The sequence below is a fragment of the Jaculus jaculus genome, chromosome 8 (genome assembly GCF_020740685.1).
Source record: "Jaculus jaculus isolate mJacJac1 chromosome 8, mJacJac1.mat.Y.cur, whole genome shotgun sequence".
Lineage (NCBI taxonomy): Eukaryota > Metazoa > Chordata > Mammalia > Rodentia > Dipodidae > Jaculus > Jaculus jaculus.
The window spans coordinates 81,753,679-81,775,428 of NC_059109.1; the positions used below are offsets into that span (position 1 = coordinate 81,753,679).

A 21,750-nucleotide genomic window follows, 5' to 3' on the forward strand; every position below is an offset into this window, starting at 1 on the left:
ATATATATCTGTTACGTCCATTTCTTCTATGACCTCATTTAAATCCAGATGCCTCTCTGTTTATTTTTTGCCAGGATGACTTGTCAGTTGATGAGAGTGGGTGTTGAAGTCACCACTACAACTGTGTTTGGTGTTATCTGTGACCTTAGTTTTTTTTTGGATTTTTGAGGTAGGGTCTCACTCTAGCCCAGGCTGACCTGGAATTCACTATGGAGTCTCAGGGTGGCCTCGAACTCACGGCGATCCTCCTACCTCTGCCTCCCGAGGGCTGGGATTAAAGTCGTGTGCCACCATGCCCAGCTTGACCTTAGTTTTTTTTTTTTTTTAACTCCTCTTTTTTTAAAATTTTTTTAATTTATTTATTTGAGAGCGACAGACACATAGAGAAAGACAGATAGAGGAAGAGAGAGAGAATGGGAGCGCCAGGGCTTCCAGCCTCTGCAAACGAACTCCAGACGCGTGCGCCTCCTTGTGCATCTGGCTAACATGGGACCTGGGGAACTGAGCCTCGAACCAGGGTCCTTAGGCTTCACAGGCAAGCGCTTAACCGCTAAGCCATCTCTCCAGCCCTTGACCTTAGTTTTAATATAGCATTTGCTTGATGAAATTGGGAGCCCCCATGTTAGGTGTATATTTGTTTAGGATTGTAATGTCCTCCTGTTGGAGTGTGCTTTTAAAATACTTTTTTTTTCAATTTATTTATTTGAGAGTGACAGATACAGAGGGAGAGAGAGAATGGGTGCTCCAGGGCTTCCAGCCTCTGCAAACGAACTCCAGATACATACACCCCCTTGTGCATCTGGCTAACGTGGGACCTGGGGAACCGAGCCTCGAACCAGGGTCCTTAGGCTTCACAGGCAAACGCTTAACCGCTAAGCCATCTCTCCAGCCCAGCCATCTCTCCAGCCCTGGAGTGTGCCTTTAATCGATATAAAGTGACCTTCCTTATCTTTCCTAACTAATGTGGGACTGAAGTCTACCTTGTCAGATATTAGGATAGCAACCCCTGCTTGTTTTCTAGGCCCATTTTCTTGAAATACCATTTTCCAACTTTTCACCCTAAGATAGTGTCCATCCTTTGTAGAAAGGTGAGTTTCTTGGAGGCAACAAATTGAAGGATCCTGCTATTTAACCCAGTCTTCAAACCTGTCTTTTGGTTGGGGCATTGAGGCCGCTGATATTAAGAAATATTATTGAAAGGTGTGTATTTATTTTTGCCTTTTATTTTTTTGTAGTTCTTCTGGTTTTACCTTTACTCTCTTTGTAGTTATATATCTTAATCCTTTCTCAGGGAATTATATTGCAAGTGACTTAATGTAGCTGAATTTTTCATTTATTCTCTGAGGGTTTTTTTACTGTGCATTTGAGTTAACAACTCTTTTTCCCTGCTAGAGTCACAAGACAGGCTTCTACATTGTCCTGAAAGGTCTCACCGCCTTGTTTTCCCATTCAAGTTTATAATGTATGTGCTACTAATTTAGGGTGTGGTGTGAATTAAGGAATCAGTGTAATTATTTTCTACTTATAAATCACTAATTATTCAAGTACCATTTCTTTAATAGCTCATCCTTTTCTACTGAATTGGAGTGTAAGCTAAGTCATAAACCAAGTTTCCTTCTATTTCTTAGTCTATTTCTAGACTCTGTATTTCTTTGATTTACTTAATAATCTCTGTGTTAACATCATGCTGTTTTAAGCAGTATACCTTTATATTAATAATATAGGAAAGCATATATGTGAAGTCCCTCACTTTCTCTAAACATTTTTTTGCAAGAGAATGTTAGATATTTTGATCATATGTGTTTTCATGTTAATTTTAAGATCCATTTATCTTTATAACTAAGTTGTTTTTTGTTTGTTTTGTTTTGTGTTTTCAAGGTAGCGTTGCATTCTAGCCCAGGCTGACCTGGAACTCATTCTGTAGCCTCAAGTTGGCCTTGAACTCATGGTGATCATCTTACTTCAGCTACCTAAGTGCCAATATTAAAGATGTGTATCACCATACCCTCACTATTTATAAAGCTTCACCCAATACATATATACCTCTTAGGGGTTTGAGGAATATTACAGTGAACTTATGCAACAAATATTGCTTGTCCATCCATTTATGTAGCTTTTGTTGTTCTTTTCAAGGTACAGTCTCATTGTAATTCAGGCTGACCTGAAACTCATATAGCCCAGGCTGGTCTCAAACTCATACATCCTCCTATGTCTGCCTCCTGAGTGCTGGGATTAAAGGTGTGTGCCACCATACCTAGCCATTTATACAGCTTTCTTTTCTAGTGCCTTTCAATAAAGTTATATAATTTTTTCAACACCACATACACTTACTGTTTTCACTTATTATCTTATTCAGTAAATAAAAAGCACTACTATATATGAGTCTTGGAGTACATGTACCAGGTTCTGGGCTTTAGATATAAAGGAGTAAACAAAGCAGACGAAATTACTTGTCCTCATGCAAGGAGAAAGCATAGAGGAGTTGGGCTGGGCATGGTGCTGGTGCCACACACCTGTAATCCCAGCACTTGAGAGATAGAAACAGGAAAATTATTACTGGAGTTATAGTCAGATCCTATGCTCTGGCAGCCCCAACAAGCCAGGACTAATCACAATAACCATGACAGAGATTCAGTGTTATCCTGCCTTGAAATTTCCTCCACCAAGCACATTATTCCATTACTTTAAAATTTAAAATTGGCCAGGTTCTTTGCCAAAATATAATAGGACTGCCTCTAGCCCAATTCTGAATAGAGTTCTTACTCCCTTCTGAAACCTTATGAGCCGGGCCTCCACTGTCTTTCTTTCAGCATCCTGTTCTGCTAGAACTCTACTTATAACATTTTAGGGCTTCCAAAATACCTATAAACCACATGGTCAGGTTTATTGCAGCAGCCTCTCTATTCTTGATATCAGGTTTCTGGATTCGTTACTTTACTCATGACCAAATACCTGACAGAGCAGCTTAAGGAAGGGGTTTATTCTGGTCTACAGTTCTAAAGAGTACAGCCCATCATAACAGGGAAGGCATGGCAGCAGGAGGCCAGCTGGTCACATTGCACCCACAATCAGGGAAGCACAAGGTGAGCAGGAGGAGGGGCTGGATTATAAAAGCTCAAAGTCTCCTTCCAGGGACCCACTTTCTCCAGCAAGACAGTACTTCCTAAAGGTTTCACAACCTTCCAAACAGCATCACTAGTTGGGGACCAAGAGCTCAAATACATAAACCTCTGGGAGACATTTCACATTCAAATCACAACAGGTACATAGCTGTAGCTCTATATATTCTCAGTCACTAAATGTAGTAAAATCACTTTATGGGGCTGAAGAGAGTGGTTAAGGTACTTGCCTGCAAGGCCTAAGGACCAGAGTTTGATTCCCTAGTGCCCACATGGTGCCAGAGGTACAAGGTGGCACATGCGTCTGGAGTTTGTTTGCAATGGTTAGAAGCCCTGACATACCCCTTCTCTTTCTTACTATCTGCCTAAATTTTTTGTTTTGTTTTGTTTTGCTTTTCAAGGTAGTGTCTCACTCTAGCCTGGGGCTGACCTGGAATTCACTATGTAATTTCAGGTTGGCCTTGAACTCACACCGATCCTCTGACCTCTGCCTCCCAAGTGCTGGGATTAAAGGCATGTGCCACTATGCCCAGCTTTAAAAAATATATTTTTTAAATCACTTTAGCGGGGCTGGAGGAATGGCTTAGCGGTTAAGGTGTTTGCCTGCAAAGCCAAAGGACCAGGTTTGATTCCCCAGGACCCACGTTAGCCAGATGCGCAAGGAGGCACACCCATCTAGAGTTCCCAGCATTTAGGAAGCAGAGGAGGATCATCAGGAATTCAAGGTCAGCCTGAGACTACATAGTGAATTCCAGGTTATCCTGGGCTAGAGCAAGATCCTACCTTGAAAAAACAAACAACAACAAAAATATCACTTTAAAGTAGTTGCTTACTAGTTGATCATCTCAAAGACTTTAACACAAACAGAAATACAAATGAACCTTTACTTTATTAAGATAATTACTTATATAGCCAAAAGCCTGAAGCACAAACAGAAGAAATCAATTTTAAAAAACCATAGTCTTATCTTTTAGGTTAATTACAAAATGTTACTAAGGGCAGAACAATATCTTTACTTACATTTTAAAATGTTAGAAGACACACAGGTATTTATGGATACAGACTGCCTTGTATTTTTCCTATGTCTACAATAGGCAAATACTGTATAAAGGACAAATTAGTTCTCAAACAGCGCCCATATTCACTTTAATTCCCATTATTCACTTTAAAAGCCAAGTCACAGAATAGTCACCTTGCTAAGCATGTTCATATTCTCCATTGTGGATGAAATAGTTAACGAATGAATGGAGAAGAAAAATCAAATTTATTTTTACTATATGTATTTATTTGTTTGTTTGCAAGGAGAAGAGAGAAAAAGAGTATGGGCACACCACAGCCTCCAACCACTGCATATGAACTCCAGATACATGTGCCACCTTGTGCATCTGGCTTACATGGGTACTGGGAAATCAAACTTGGGTTCTTAGGTCCTAAGGCAATTGCCTTAAAGCACTAAGCCATCTCTCTGTCCCAATTTATTTATTTTTATTTTTTGTATTATTTTTATTTATTTGAAAAAGAAATCATACCAAGTCCTCCATCCACTGCAAACAAACTCCAGATACATGCAACCCTTTGTGCATCTGGCTTACATGGGTCCTGGGCAATCATATCTGGGTCCTTTGACTCTGCAGGCAAGTGTCTTAACTGCTAAGCAGTCTCTTCAGCCCTATTTTTTATTTATTTAATTTTTAATTTTTGGGGGGGGTCGAGGTAGGGTCTCACTCTGGCCTAGGCTGGCCTGGAATTTTGACCTCTGTAGTCTCAGGATAGCCTCAAAGTCTTGGTGATCCTCCTACCTCTGCTTCCTGAGTACTGGGATTAAAGCATGCACCACCATACCTGGTTTTTATTATTTTTTAATGTTTCTTAAAGTATTTTATTTATTTATTAAAGAGGGAGGATGGGCATGCCAGGACCTCCAGCCACTGCAGACAAACTCCAGACAATGGGCCACCTGTATATCTGGCTTTACACATGGGTACTGGGAAATCAAACCTGGATCTGTAGGCTTCACAGGCAGTTGCCTTAACTGCTAAAACATCTCTCCAGCCCACATTTGCATTTTTTTATAATTTTTTTTGTTCATTTTTTATTTATTTATTTGAGAGCGACAGACACAGAGAGAAAGACAGATAGAGGGAGAGGGAGAGAATGGGCACACCAGGGCTTCCAGCCACTGCAAGCGAACTCCAGACACGTGCGCCCCCTTGTGCATCTGGCTAACGTGGGACCTGGGGAACCGAGCCTCGAACCGGGTCCTTAGGCTTCACAGGCAAGTGCTTAACGGCTAAGCCATCTCTCCAGCCCCACATTTGCATTTTTTTTTAATTTTTTATTTATTTATTTGAGAGCGACAGACACAGAGAGAAAGACAGATAGAGGGAGAGGGAGAGAATGGGCGCACCAGGGCTTCCAGCCACTGCAAGCGAACTCCAGACACGTGCGCCCCCTTGTGCATCTGGCTAACGTGGGACCTGGGGAACTGAGGAACCGGGTCCTTAGGCTTCACAGGCAAGTGCTTAACCGCTAAGCCATCTCTCCAGCCCCACATTTGCATTTTTTTTAATTTTTTATTTATTTATTTGAGAGCGACAGACACAGAGAGAAAGACAGATAGAGGGAGAGAGAGAGAATGGGCGCGCCAGGGCTTCCAGCCTCTGCAAACGAACTCCAGACACGTGCGCCCCCTTGTGCATCTGGCTATCGTGGGACCTGGGGAGCCGAGCCTCAAACCGGGGTCCTTAGGCTTCACAGGCAAGCGCTTAACCACTAAGCCATCTATCCAGCCCCACATTTGCATTTTTTTTTTTAAATTTTTATTTATTTATTTGAGAGCAACAGACACAGAGAGAAAGACAGAGAGAGGGAGAGAGAGAGAATGGGCGCGCCAGGGCTTCCAGCCTCTGCAAACGAACTCCAGACGCGTGCGCCCCCCTTGTGCATCTGGCTAACGTGGGACCTGGGGAACCGAGCCTCGAACCGGGGTCCTTAGGCTTCACAGGCAAGCGCTTAACCGCTACGCCATCTCTCCAGCCCACATTTGCATTTTTTAAAGGTTGAATTACATTTATTTTTTTTAACTCACAAGTATTTTTGACTTTTTATTGACAACTTCTACAAATCTAGACAATATACCATAATCATAATTCCCTCTCAGTACTCCCCTTCCTCTCTTTCCAAATCCCCTCTCCATTTCATCTTTTCTTTAAAATATATATGTATATATTTTATTTATTTATTTGAGAGAGAAAAAGAGGCAGCTAGATAGAGAATGGGTGTTCCAGGCCCTCTAGCCACTGCAAATGAACTCCAGATTCATGTACCACTTTATGCATCTGGCTTATGTGGGTACTGGGGAACCAAACCTGGGTCCTTGGGCTTCTCACGCAAGCACCTTAACCACTAAGCCATCTCTTCCAGCCCCTGATTCCCTTCTTATTTCCAACTAGTCTCTCTTCTATTTTGATGTCATCATTTCCCCCCTATTTTACTGGTCTTATGTAGATAATGCCAGCCACTATAAGGTCATGAATATCAAGGCCACTTTGTGTCTGGATTACAGCATTGTCAGCTGTCCTCCCCTTCCTTTGGGTCTTGCATTCTTTCTGCCACCCCTTACCCAGTTGTCCCTGAGCCTTGGAGGATGTGATAGAGATGTCTCACTTAGTGCTGAACACTACCCTGTCACTACTTCTCAGCACTTTGGCCTGTTTTGAGTCACCCAGTGGTCACCACCATCTGAAAAGAGAAGCTTCTCTAACCAAAGGTGTGAGTAGCAGTAATATATGGGCACAAACATAAATGTTTAGAGGGTACTCGCAAAGTATTTTACTTTTGGGCCAGGGAGATGACTCCACAGTTGAAAGTGCTTACCGTAGCCATGTGTGGTGATGTACACCCTTATTACCAGCATGCAAGAAGCAGAGGTAGGAGATTGCTATGAGTTCAAGGCCATTCTCAGACTCCATAGCTCCATAGTGAATCCCAGGTCAGCCTGAGCTAGAGTGAGACCCTACCTCGAAAAAACAAAAAAAAAAAAGCACTTATGAGTGATAAGAGGAGACATTCTCCTTATCTTCTGTACACACGTGCACACACCATATATCACATATGGCCCACACACACCAGTGCATGCATGAGAAAAAGAAAAAAGACTTTTACAAAGATCTCAAAGTTAAAAAAAAAAAGATTTGTAACCATAACCAGGTAGAGCTCTTAACTAATACTTTTCATATAGTTTGGCATAATGAAAACTTACAAAATTAGTTCTTTACTTTATAACTTTTTTTTTTTTTTTTTTTTGAGGTAGAGTCATTCTAGTCCAGGCTGGCCTGAAATCCACTATGTAGTCTCAGGGTAACCTTGAACTCATGATGATCATCCTACCTCTGCCTTCTGAGTGCTGGGATTAAAGGCATGAGCCACCACACCATGCTTACTTTGTAATTTCTACTGAAATCATGCCCACATTCAAGACACAAGCCTAGCAACCCTTCTAAATCGCTGAACAGGTCAAATCCTCAAAGTACTATTTTGTCTTTAGAAAGACTAACCAAAAAGTTCACTAACTAGGTTGTGTGGACCACAGGGAAGGAATTTATAGAAAGTTCATTTTATAAGGAAGTTTTTATTTTATCTTATTTTATTTTAAAAAGAGAAAGAGAATGAATTGGTGCACCAAGGCTTCAGCCACTGCAATCAAACTCCGGATACTTGCACCATCTAGTGGGCATATGTGACCTTGCACTTGCCTCACCTTTGGGCATCTGGCTAACTTGGGATCTGGAGAGAACATGGGTCCTTAGGCTTTGCAGACAAGCACCTTAATGGCTAAGCCATTTCTCCAGCCCTATAAAAAAATTTTTGCTCTTTAAAATCTTTAAGCTGAGATGCCACATACCTATGTAAACTATAACTGGACAGTACATTTCATTTCTAGTTACTTGTATGTCTCACCATGGTCCTGTTTTAAAAAGACAGCTGATGAATTTGAATTTGACGTGCAGATCATCAAATCAAAACAGAGGATACGGGATTGTGAGGATATACTATTCTTAGACTTAGTTTTTAAAAATGTATTTATATGTGTGTACAGGAGATGGCATGGAGGTATTTAGAGCATGCTACAACCTGTTGCCACTGCAAACCAATTTCAGCTGCAAATACCACTTTTTGTGTACTGGGGAATCAAACCTTGACGAGCTGGTTTTGCAAGCAAGCCCCTTTAACTACTGAGGCATCTCCTCGGGCCCAAAAATGCTATCTTTAAAAATACTAGTCCCAGGCTTAGCAGTTAAGGCATTTGCCTACAAGGCCAAAAGATTTGATTCCCCAGGACCCATGTTAGCCAGATGCACAAGGGGGCACACACGTCTGGAGTTCGTTTGCAGTGGTTGGAGGCCCTGGCGCGCCCATTCTCACTCCCTCCCTCTCTGTCTTTCTCTCTCTTTCTCTGTCAAACAAATTAATTAATTAAAATATAAAAAAAATACTAGTCCCCTTCTAGTACGAGGTTGCATATAGCTCACCTAACACATTAACAATCACAGAACACAGCAGGCGGGCAGGGGCATAGCATCACCGTTCCACACATCTCAAGGCAGCAGCAGAGACCAGAGTACATTAAAATGTCTAGCAAGCAAGGCCTTTAAACATTGAGTCGCCTCTCAACCCTGAACAAAATTTATTTATTTATTTGAGAGAACGAGAAAGAAAGAGGAGAGAGACACAGAGAGAGAGAATGGGTGTGCCAGGGCCTCCAGCCGCTGCAAGCAAACTCCAGACACGTGCACCACCTCATGCATCTGGCTTATGTGGGTCCTGGGGAGTTGAACCAAGGTCCTTTGGCTTTTCTGGCAAATGCCTTAACCACTAAGCCATCTCTTCAGTCCCAAAATTTCCTTGTTTTAATTTTAATTTATTTATTTATGTCTGTGTGTGTGTGTGAGAGAGAGAGAGAGAATGGGCACACCAGGGCCCGCAGTCACTGCAAACTCCAGATGCATGTGCCACCATGTGCATCTGGCTTATGTGGGTTCTAGGATATTGAGCCTTAGTCTTCCCAGGCACGCGTGTTAGTTGATAAACTCATCCTTCTAGCCACAAAATTTCTTTTAAAAAAAATTTTTTTTTTCTGGATGTAGTGGCACACGCCTTTAATCCCAGGACTTGGGAAGTAGAGGTAGGAGGATCACCATAAGTTGAAGGCCACCCTGAGACTACATAGTGGATTCCAGGTCAGCCTGGGCTAGAGTGAAATCCTACCTCAAAAAAACAAAAACAAACAAAACAATTTTGAGTCAGGCATGGTGTCTCACCTTTAATCCCAGTATCTGGAGGTAGAGGTAGGAGGATCACCGTGAGTTTGAGGCCAGCCTGAGACTACATAGTGAATTCCAGGTCAGCCTGAGCTAGAGTGAGACCCTACCTCAGAAAAACCTCCAGGTCAGCCTGAGCTAGAGTGAGACCCTACCTCAGAAAAACCAAAAAAAAAAGTCAAAGAGGGAATTGGCACACCAGGCCACCCAGCCACTACACTCAAACTCCAGACGTGTGTGCCCCCTTATGGGCATGTACGACCTTGCACACTTGCGTCACTGTGCATCTGGCTTACTTGGGACCTGGATAGTTGAATATGAGTCCTTAGGCTTCACAGGCAAGCGCCTTAACCACTAAGCCATCTCTCCAGCCCATAAAAATATTTTGTTTTTAAATGAAAGCTTTGGTGTTTGCTCTTGGACACCAATTTTTTTTAAATTTTTTATTTATTTATTTGAGAGCGACAGACACAGAAAGACAGATAGAGGAAGAGAGAGAGAATGGATACTCCAGGGCTTCCAGCATCTACAAACGAACTCCAGACGCGTGCGCCCCCTTGTGCATCTGGATAACGTGGGACCTGGGGAACCGAGCCTCGAACGGGGGTCCTTAGGCTTCACAGGCAAGCGCTTAACCGCTAAGCCATCTCTCCAGCCCCATAAAAATATTTTTGATTTTATTCATTTATTTGTGTGTGTGTGTGTGTGTGTATGCATGCATGCATGTGTACTAGGGGTCGCTTGCCATTGCAACAAGCACCAGACACATGCACCTCTTTGCATCCAGCTTTTATGTGGGTACTGGATAATCAAACCTGGGCAGTCAGGTTTTGCAAGCATGTGCCTTTAACTGCTGGCCATCCTCCCAAGGCCCTGTGGACGAAATTTCTAACAGCATTCTCATCATGTTGCATATGTCAGATTTGCACATTGCATTATATTACATATGTCATAAGAACATTTTTTGCTTACAAATGATCTCATGAACAGAGATCTTAAATCTAATAGTGCCTTTTGTGAATGATGCTCCTTTGATTTTGATAACTGGTGAATTTGAGGCCATCCTGAAACTATGTAGTGAATTCCAGGTTGGCCTGGGCTAGAGCAAGATCCTATCTCGATAAACAAAACAAAAACAAACAAACAAAAAAGGTTTAGTTAAAATTGTATGCAAAAATATTTAAAATTTGTTGTTTGCATAAAATGGCATATACAGAAAGAAACAAAGCAAATATTAAAAAACAAATGTAAAAATAGGTTGCAGTTTTTTATGCTGACAATAAGGACTTAGAAAAGAAATTATTTATGATGGCAATAAAAAATTAATAGTACCAAAGAAATATGTGTGCATCTGAATGAAAAGAGGGAGAGAGAAAGAGGCAGCCACTGCAAACAAACTCCAGACACATGCACCACCTTGTACATGTGGCTTATGTGGGTACTGGGGAGTTGAACTTGGGTCGTTTGGCTTTGCTGGCAAGTGCCTTAACCACTAAGCCATCTCTCCAGCCCCTGTTCATTTTATTTTATTTGCAAGCAGAGAGAGAGAGAGAGAGAGAGAGAGAGAAAAATGGATGTGCCAGGCCTGTAGCCACTGCAAACAAACTCCAGATGCATGCGCCACTTTGTGCATCTGCTTTACATGGGTACTGGAGAATCAAACTCAGGTCATTAGAATTTCAGGCAAGCACCTTAACTGCTGAGCCATCTCTCCAGCCCCAGACTAGGTTTTTCAAATACTGAATAACTCATGAAATACAGATAGATCGTGTTGATTTACTGTCTTTACATGCTGCCGTATTTGCTTTGCCAATAATGTGTTTAAGATTTTTATTTTATGCTCATCAGTAACTTATTTGTACTTTTCTTGTAATGTCCTTGTGTGGTTTTGACAACCCATGACTTTCCAACTTTAAATAACTATCTCTTTTACTGTGAATAAGTTTGGATTCCCTCCTTGAAAATTTTTAAAAATTTGTCTCGAGTTTGTAGGACAGGCAGTTAGGGATGTTTAAACTATTGACTCCTTTTACTGGTCAGAAGACCACTTAAGCCTTCTATTTTTTCTACTGTTTTTTGTTTGTTTATTTTTGGTGCTGGAAATTGAACTCAGGGCCTTATGTATATTAGTCAAGGACTGAGTTATCTCACCAACCCTTTGCTCTGTTTCAATGTGTTTTACATTTAAAGGAATCTGCATATTGTATCTAAGTTTTCAAATTTGTTTCCATAAAGTTTTTCATAAAGTTTTTTAAAATCATTTTCTAAAATGTCTACTTTTCTATTCATGATGTATTTGTATCATATTTTTGTTCTTGTTAAATTTTACTAGCAAGCTGGGTATGGTGGCACATGTCTTTAATACCAGCATTTGGGAGGCAGAGGTAGGAGGATTGCCATGAGTTTGAGGCTACCCAAAGACTACATAGTGAATTCCAGGTCAGCCTGGGCTAAAGTGAAGCCGTACCTCAAAAAACCAAAAGAGAAAATTTACTAGCAAATTCTCATTTTATTATGTGCTTATTATTTCTCTTTTGTTTGTTTGGTTTCAGACAGGGTCTTGTCATCCAGTCTTGGCTACTTTGCACTCACTATGTAACACAGTCTCCCTGCCTCAGTCTTCTGAGTACTGGGATCATAGGAGCACACTAGTGTGCCCAGAGCTTATTGTTTGTAACAGCTGTTAGTTTGTCAGTCTTTGGTTTTGTATTACACTAGTTTCTGCATTTATCTTTATTATCTCCTTTTTTCAATGGGTTTATTGTATTGCTCTTTTCTAACATAAGTTGGATCCTTAATTCTTTAATTTTTTAAAAAAGTTTTGTTTATTTATTTATTTGAAAGTGACAGAGAGAGAAAGAGGCAGATAGAGAAAGAGAGAGCTAATGGACATGCCAGGGCTTCCAGCTACTGCAAACGAACTCCAGACACATGCGCCCCCTTGTGCATCTTGCTAACGTGGGACCTGGGGAATCCAGCCTCAAACCGGAGTCCTTAGGCTTCACAGGCAAGCGCTTAACCCCTAAGCCATCTCTCCAGCCCTTAATTCTTTAATTTTATTTAAATTAATATAATCAACTAAAGCTATGCCATTTACTTAAAATATTTTTCCTGAGCTCACAGGCTCATATTTTATATTTTTATTATCATTCAGTTCTAAGTTTTGTAGATTTTGGGGGGCCTTTGAAATTGTTGTTTTGAGATAGGGTCTTGTCATATAGCCCAGGCTGGCTTAGAGCTTACTATGTAGACCAGGTTGGATTTGACAGCCAATCCTGTCTCTGCCCCCTCGAGTGCTGAGATGACAGGAATACCCCACCACACCTGGCTCAAATCCAAATATTATTAAACTTATGTTAAGATTTCTCTTTTAGTACCTAGACATTGAAGTATTTCCTTATTCTTTTAAAAAAAAATATTATAGGGCTGGAGAGATGGCTTAGCGGTTAAGCGCTCACCTGTGAAGCCTAAGGACCCCGGTTCGAGGCTCGGTTCCCCAGGTCCCACGTTAGCCAGATGCACAAGGGGGCGCACGTGTCTGGAGTTCGTTAGCAGAGGCTGGAAGCCCTGGCGCGCCCATTCTCTCTCTCTCCCTCTCTCTGTCTTTCTCTCTGTGTCTGTCGCTCTCAAATAAATAAATAAATAAATAATTTTTAAAAACATATTATATTTTTATTTATTAGTTAGAAACAGAGAGAAAGAGCACACCAGGACCTCTAGCCACTGCAAATGAACTGTAGACATATATGCCACCATGTCCATCTGGTTTATGTGGGTTCTGAGGAGTTGAACCTGGGTCCTTAGGCTTTGTAGGCCAGTGCCATAATACTAAGCCATCCAGCCCTCCTTAGTCTTCTTTAAATATTTATTTATTTATTTGAGAGAGAGGCAGAAAAAGAGAATGAGCACACCAGGGACTCTAGCCACTACAAACAAACTCCAGACATACGTGTCACCTTGAACATCTGGCTTATGTGGGTGCTGCGGAATTGAACCTGGGTCCTTATACTTCACAGGCAAGCACCTTAAACACTAAGCAATCTCTCCAACCCTTTTGCATTTTAATATTTTATTTATTTATTTATTTGTGAGAGAGAATGTTTCCTTATTCTTTATTTTCTATTATTTATTTATTCTTTATTTTAAAACTAGTTAAAATGCCTGTCTAGCAGGTGTGGTAGTGTATACCTTATCCCAGTACTTGGAGACTAAGGTAGGAGGCTTGCCACAAATTCAAAGCTGGTCTGGGCTACTTGGTGTGTTCTAGGCCAATAAACCTAAATGGATGAATGAATGAATGAAGTATGTAACTTGAAAAGTTTTGACAAACGTGTGCACTCATGAAACCATCTCCACCATGAAGATAAGGAACACGGCCTTCTCGCATGCGTTTCTGCACTGCATCCCATCTGAAATCCCTCATTCTCTCCCTTTCCCTTCCCCAGGTAACCGCTGATCTGCTTTCTGCCCCTAAAGAATTCTTTGTGTTTTCTAGGATTTTGTTTGAATGAAATTCTGCTGCATATTTCATGTTCTTTCTTTTCTTTTAGTTGTCACAGTGTTTTTGAGACTTAGGCACGTTGCTTCATGCATCAATAGTTCATTTCTGTATATTGTTGAGTAGTATTCATATTGTATGAATTTGGCAAAATGTATTTGTCTCCTCAGCTCTTGATAGACATTTGGGCTGTTTCTAGTTTGGGGGCTACTGCAAATAAAATTTTATAAATATTTATGTGCCAAGTCTTTTCTGGACAAATATTTTCATTTCTCATGGATAAAAGACCTAGGAGTAGAATGGATGGATCATATGGTAAGCATAACTTTATAAGAAAGAGCCTCGCCAGGCATGATGGCTCATGCCTTTAATCCAGCACTGAGGAGGCAGAGGTAGGAGGATCACTGAGAGTTCAAGGCCACCCTGAGACTACATAGTGAATTCCAGGCCATCCTGGACTAGAGTGAGACTCTACCTCGAAAAACAAAAAAAAAGAACCAACACGGTTTGAGCATCATATAGTTCCTCTGCATTGCCATCAACATATACAGTGATGTATTTGTAATTTTAGGTATAGTAGTATCTCATTGTGCTTTTAATTTGTGCATTCCTAAGTACTAATGATATTTAATAGACATATTTTCGTGTGCTTATTTGCTACTCTTATAGTTTCATAGTAAGCGACTTGCAAATTTTGCCACTTTTTAACTGGGTTGCTCCTTTTCTTAGTACCAAATCATGGGAGTTCTTTACATACTGTAGATAAAAGTACTTTATCAGTACATGCATTACAAATGCTTTTTTTCAGCCAGTGGCTTGTCTTTTCAACCTCATCCGAATGCCTTAGTGTATGTGTGGTGTGAATGCACGTGTGTTTGTGTGTGGAGGCCAGAGGACTGTCGACCCTTTTTTTGAGGCACAATCTCTTATTGGCCTACAGCTCACCAAATAGGCTAGACTGGCTTGTCAGGGAGCCCTAGGGATTCTCCCATCCCCAACTCCCCAGCACTGGGATTACAGGCTAGCACCATCATGTCTGGAATTTTTACACGGATGCTGGAAATTGAACCGAAGTCCCATGTTTGCGAGGCAAACACTTTACTGACTGAGTTGTCTGCCCAGCCCCAATAATGCCTTTCGAAAATCGGCTTTGTTTGTTTTTATTTTAATGAAGTAATATATATATATATTTTTTCCTTGTATGTTTTCTGTCATAGCTAGGAAATCTCTGCATAACCCATGATCATGAAATTTTTTTCTCTTCTGTGTTTTAAGTTTTTTTTTAGGTTTTTTATTTAGATTTGTGATATATTTTAAGTTAGTTTTTATAGATGATAGGTTCAAGGTAGTTCTGGTTGTTTGGTTTGTATTTTGTTTTTTTTTTTTCTTTTTTTTTTTTTTTTTGGTTTTTTCGAGGTAGGGTCTCGCTCTGGCCCAGACTGACCTGGAATTCATTATGGAGTCTCAGGGTGGCCTTGAACTCACAGTGATCCTCCTACCTCTGCCTCCCGAGTGCTGGGATTAAAGGCGTGCGCCACCACGCCCGGCTTATTTTTTCATTTTTATCTTTTTCTTTTTTGAGGTAGAGTCTCACTTTATCCCTGGCTAGCCTGGAATTCACTATATAGTCTCTGGGTAGCTTTGAACTCATGGCAACCCTCCTACCTCTGCCTCCCAAGGGCTGGGATTAAAGGTGTACACCACCATGCCTGGCTTGTTTTTGTTTTAATTTCTTAATAGGTGTTCAGCTGCTACAGCATTATTTCTATAAAAGACTCTGTTATACTTCCTTTACTCTGTCAGAGAAACAAGGTTAGGCTGGAGAGATGGCTCAGTTGTAAAGAATGCTTCCTGCACAAGCATGAGGGTCCAAGGGGGGGGGGGTCTGAGACTGCTCAAGTTCAAATCACCAAATCCCACATGAAACAGTTGGGCATGGCCACACATGCCTGTCACCCCATTCCTGTAGTAGGACAGAGACCTGAGAATCACTGGAGCTGGTGAAAAAAAAGGCAAGCTGTGGGTCAGTAAGAGATTCTGGCTCAAACAAGAAAGGATGGAAGCAGGACACCCAGTGTTCTACTCTGGCCATGGTGAGTGCACCCTGCTACAGGTGAGTGTGTGGGCAGCCACAGGGGCACATACACATTCATATAGTACATACATGACATTATATGCACACACACAAAATAAATGTGTCATTTCTATACCTATGGCTGATTTCTTGACTCTTCTGTCCCATTCATCCATTAGTTTGACTTGTATGCCAACATGACACTGTTTTTATTACTGTTGTTTTATAATTTTCCTGTTTTAAGACAGGCTCTTCCATTGTTGCTCTAGTTAGGCTGTAACTTGTTACATACATCAGGCTGGCTTGGTACTCATGGGACCTTCCTACTTCTGCCTCCCCAGTACTGGGATTGCAGGTGTGACCACCCCACCTGGTGAAGAAATTTATTTTTAAATAAATAGGAAGGCAAAAGTAGGAGGATAGCCATGAATTCAAGGCCAACCTGAGACTACATAGTGAATTCCTGGTCAGCCTGGACTAGAGCAAGATCCTACCTCAAAAACAAAAAAAAAAAAAAAAAATGGCTGTTGGGTCTAGATATGGCAGCACATGTCTGTAATCCTGAGAGAGAGAGAGAGAGAGAAGAGGTTGATGAAGGTGTTAAAAGTTTGAGGGCAGCCTAGTCTTCGTAGTTCCAGGACAGCCAGGGCAACAAAGTGAGATCCTGTCTCAAAAGACCAGGTAAAACAAATACAGGGGCTGGAGAGATGGCTTAGTGGTTAAGATGCATGCCTGCAAAGCCTAAGGACCCATGTTCTATTCTCCAGATCCCATGTTAGCCAGATTTACAAAGGTGAGACAAGCACAAGATTGCATGTACCCACTGGGTGGTGTAAACGTCTGGAATTTGATTGCAATGGCTGAGGCCCTGGTGCACCAGTTCGCTCGCTTTCTCCCCACCTCTCTCTCTCTCTTTCTCTCTCTCTTTCACTCATTCTCTCAAAAATAAAGTAAACAAACAAATAAACAAATAGAGGTTGTATTTTGTTAAGTGCCTTTTCTGCATCTATTGAGATGGCCACATACTTTTATTTGTTTACTTTAATACAACCAATTAAATTGATTGGTCTTCTAATGTTAAGCTAGTTCTATATTTCCCCCAATAAATTCTGCTTGTAGTGGTGTTTCATATATATATAATTTTCTTTTTGGATTTTAAAAACTATTTTATTTATTGAGAGAAAGAGGCAGATTGAGAAAGAGAGAGAGAGAGAAAATGGGTACACCAGAACCTCTAACCACTGCAAACAAACTCCAGGTGCTTGCATCACCTTGTGCATTTGACTTACTTGGAAACTAGGGAATTGAACTTGGGTCCTTAGGCTTCACAGGCAAGAGCCTTAACCATGAAACCATCTCTCTAGCCCTCTTTTCAGATTTCTGAGGGAGGGACTTCTTTAGCTTTGGTTGGCCTCAAACCCAGTCTTCCTCCTATCTCAGCCTCCCGATGTTGGGAGTCACCACACCTAGCTATCACCATATATTTTTCTCAATTTTTATTAACATTTTCCATTATTATAAAGAAAATCCCATGTTAATACCCCCCCCTCCACTTTCCCCTTTGAAATTCCATTCTCCATCATATCCCCTCCCCATCTCAATCAGTCTCTCTTTTATTTTGATGTCATGATCTTTTCCTCCTCTTATGATGGTCTTGTGTAGGTAGAGTCAGGCACAGTGAGGTCATGGATGTGCAGGCCATTTTGTGTCTGGAGGAGCATGTTGTAAGGAGTCCTACCCTTCCTTTGGCTCTTACATTCTTTCTGCCACCTCTTCTGCATTAGACCCTGAGCCTTGGAAGGTATGATTGAGATGTTACTCAGTACTCCGGTCACTTCTTTCCAGTACTATGATACCTTCTGAGTCATCCCAAGGCCACTGCCATCTGAAAAGAAGCTTCTCTACCCAAAGTGAGAGTAGCTTTAATATAAGAGTATAAATATTAAGAGAAGTGCTTACTGGGCAGTTTGATAAGCATAGTATATACACTTATCCAGATATCAGCAGATGTTATACTCCTAGGGCTCATGACTACTCCTGCTTTAAGTTTTCAGTATCAGGGATGTGTTTCCCCCCATGCAGCGGGCCTCCAGTCCAACTGGAGGGCAGTGGTTTCCACCATGACAGACATGCCACTATTGCACCCATTGGCTCATTTGGCTTGGATGGCCAATTATAAGGCTTGCAATGTCCACTGTTGAGTATCTTCACTGGTAGCATCTCTTTCTCCCATTGAATTGCTTGTAGAATGGCTTCTTCCAGCTTTCTGTCATCTGGTCTACATGGAGGAGATTATCAGCTCAGTTCCAGCAGGATTTTTCAGTGGCCTTGCAGCCCAAGTATAACATCATATTTTTAATATACTTTTGGATTTGATTTAACAGACTTTTATTTAGAATTTTGCCCCTGTGTTTATGGTAGATATTTATATTTTTCTTGTAGCTTATTTGTTTTTGGTATCAGGTTAATATTTGAATATCATTTGACTATTTGATGTTACTTGAGTTTGTTGGAAAGTATTTCTCCTTACCATTTTTTTTCAGAGAGCTTGTGTAGAATTGGTATTACTTCTCCCTAAAGTGTTTAATAGACCTCACCAGTATAACCATCAGCCTAATGTTTTTCTTGTGGGACGAAGTTTGGTTTTTTTGAGGCAAGATCTCACTCTAGCCCAGACTGACCTGGAAATCACTCTGTAGCTATAGGTTGGCTTTGAGTTCTTGGCAGTCATCCTACATCAGCCTCCCAATGCTGGGATTAAAGGTGTGAGCTGCCACACCACAGCCTATTTCTTCATGAATGAACTTTGATATTTGATGTTTTTTGTTTGTTTTTAAGTTATTTTTTGAGGACTTCCATAATTATAGACCCATGGTAATTCCCTCACTTCCCCTACTTTCTCCTTTGAAACTTCATTCTCCACCATCCCCTTCCTCCTCTTAGTCAGTCTCTCTTTTATTTTGATGTCTCATCTTTTCCTCCTACTATGATGGTCTTGTGCAGGTAGTATCAGGCACTGCGAGGTCATGGATATCCAGGCCATTTTGTGTCTGAAGGAGCACGTTGTAAGGGGTCCTACCCTTCCTTTGGCTCTTACATTCTTTCTGCCACCTCTTTTGCAATGGGCCCTGAGCCTTGGAAGGTGTGATAGAGATGTTTCAGTGCTGAGTACTCTTTGGTCACTTCTTTTTAGCACCATGGTGCCTTCTGAGTTATCCCCAGGTCACTGCCATCTGGAAAAAAGAAGTTTCTCTAACCAAAAGTGAGAGTAGCATTAATATATGGGTATGAAGAGTAAGAGAAGTGCTTACCCAGCAATTTGGTGAGCATAGTATATACGTTTTTCCAGATACCAGCAGATGTTACACCTCTAGGGCTCATGACTACCCCTGTTGTAGTTTTTCAGTATCAGGCATGTATTCTCTCCCATGGAGCAGGCCTCCAGTCATCGAAAACCCTCCCTCAGCATGGGCAAGGATTCATGAAAGCTACATTCCTGGAGCTCTCTGCCCAACTTGCAGGCAGTTCCACTGAAGTGGCTTGTGTTTCCCAGCAATTGTTCACTGCTTATAACCTCAGGAAGATGTCTTGAGATTCTTGTAACTTCCTGGGATTCTTGAGTCTTGTAAATTTTGTGATCTTTTTGAGCCTTTGAGCTGGGAGGGAATGTTTTAACTAGGAGGAGATAGCTACCTAACAAAGGGTCTCATGTCTTCCAGGCACTATTACCCATACTTATTACTTGTAGTTTAGAGCTGGCACCGTGGTTGAGGAAGTGGAAGGGAGGAAAGGGCTAGGATAGAACAGATCTAGGGCGATCAGAGGTAATCTGGTACTTTGCTTCTGGCTGTGGTGCCAGAATTCCATAGGTGAATTCTTACAGATCTTTGAGATTCCACCATCCCACTCCAGAGAACTTTCTTATGGCCTTTACAGCTTCTCCTGTTAAGTCTCCACTTACAGGAAGCATTCCTAACTTGAATTTGGCAAGAACTTCTGTGGGCTCATGAGAGCTCTGGGTAGATTTGCATGGGAAACTCTCTTTATTTATTTATTTATTTTATTTAATTTTTATTAACATTTTCCATGATTATAAAATATATCCCATGGTAATTCCCTCCCTCCCCACCCCCACACTTTCCCATTTGAAATTCCATTCTCCATCATATTACCTCCCCATTACAATCATTGTAATTACATATATACAATATCAACCGATTAAGTATCCTCCTCCCTTCCTTTCTCTACCCTTTATGTCTCCTTTTCAACTTACTGGCCTCTGCTACTAAGTATTTTCATTCTCACGCAGAAGCCCAGTCATCTGTAGCTAGGATCCACATATGAGAGAGAACATGTGGCGCTTGGCTTTCTGGGTCTGGGTTACCTCACTTAGTATAATACTTTCCAGGTCCATCCATTTTTCTGCAAATTTCATAACTTCATTTTTCTTTACCGCTGAGTAGAACTCCATTGTATAAATGTGCCACATCTTCATTATCCACTCATCTGTTGATGGACATCTAGGCTGGTTCCATTTCCCATCTATTATGAAACTCTCTTTATTTTACATAACCTCTGGTTCAGGAAACCTTTAAACTAACCTTTTGTGTCTCCTTTTAAATTGTTTTAAAATTTTTATTTATTTATTTATGAGAAAGAGGCAAATAGAGACAGAGAAAAAGAGAGTGAGAAAATGGGTATACGAGTGCCTCTAGCCACTTCAAACAAACTCCTGATGCATGTGCCACCTTGTGAATCTGGCTTTATGTACATAAGAGGAAATTGAACCTGAGTCCTTTGGCTTTGTGGGCAAGTGCCTTAACTGATCTCTCCAACCCTCGTGTTTCCTTTAATAGATGACAGACCACAGGAGTATTAGCATTGTGAATAACTTCATCTTCAGAATAGTTAATTTTCATATCACAGTAAAACTGTTGTAGATATTTTAAAATATCATTATACTCATTGTTAATTCAAAGTTACTCTCATTACGACTGGGTCTTTAGTGAATTAACAAAGTGTTGTATAACCATGTCATCACTTTAAAATATTTCCATAACTGTATTTCACTATAATTTATTTAGTTCCTTCATAATCCCATACAAATTATTTTATACCTATGGGAACATTATTCTGAGAAGAGATCTAATGGGGGTCATGACACAAAAAAAAATACTTTTTTTTTTTTTTTTTTGGTTTTTCGAGGTAGGGTCTTACTCTGGTCCAGGCTGACCTGGAATTAACTCTGTAGTCTCAGGGTGGCCTTGAACTCACGGCGATCCTCCTACCTCTGCCTCCCGAGTGCTGGGATTAAAGGTGTGCGCCACCACACCCAGCCAAAAAAATACTTTTTTCCTTAAACTTTTTTTCTTTTGATTTTGGTTTTTTTGAGGCCCACACTGATCTGGAATTTACTATGTAGTCTCAGGGGGAATTCATAGTGATCCTCCTACCTCTGCTCTCCAGTGCTAGGATTAAAGGCATGCACCACCACAACGGGCTTGTCATCATCTTTTCCTCCCATTATAAAGGTCTTGTATAGGTAGTGCCAGGTACTGCAAGGCTATTTTGTGTCTGGAAGGTTGCACTGTAAGCAGTCCTCTCCCTCCTTTCACTCTTACATTCTTTCTGCCACCTCTTCCTCAGTGGACCCTGTCACATCCTTTCAGTATTATGATGACTTTTGAACCCCCTCCCCAGTGATCACCACCATCTGAAAAGAGAAGATTCTCTAACTAA

General features: G+C 41.1%; 1 protein-coding gene across 6 annotated transcripts in view; it reads left to right on the forward strand.

The window, feature by feature from the left end:
• The window catches only part of Ebf4 (EBF family member 4), a 124,486-nt gene that overhangs the window by 29,636 nt on the left and 73,100 nt on the right, over positions 1-21,750 (forward strand). The gene's annotated exons all lie outside the window — the stretch shown is intronic.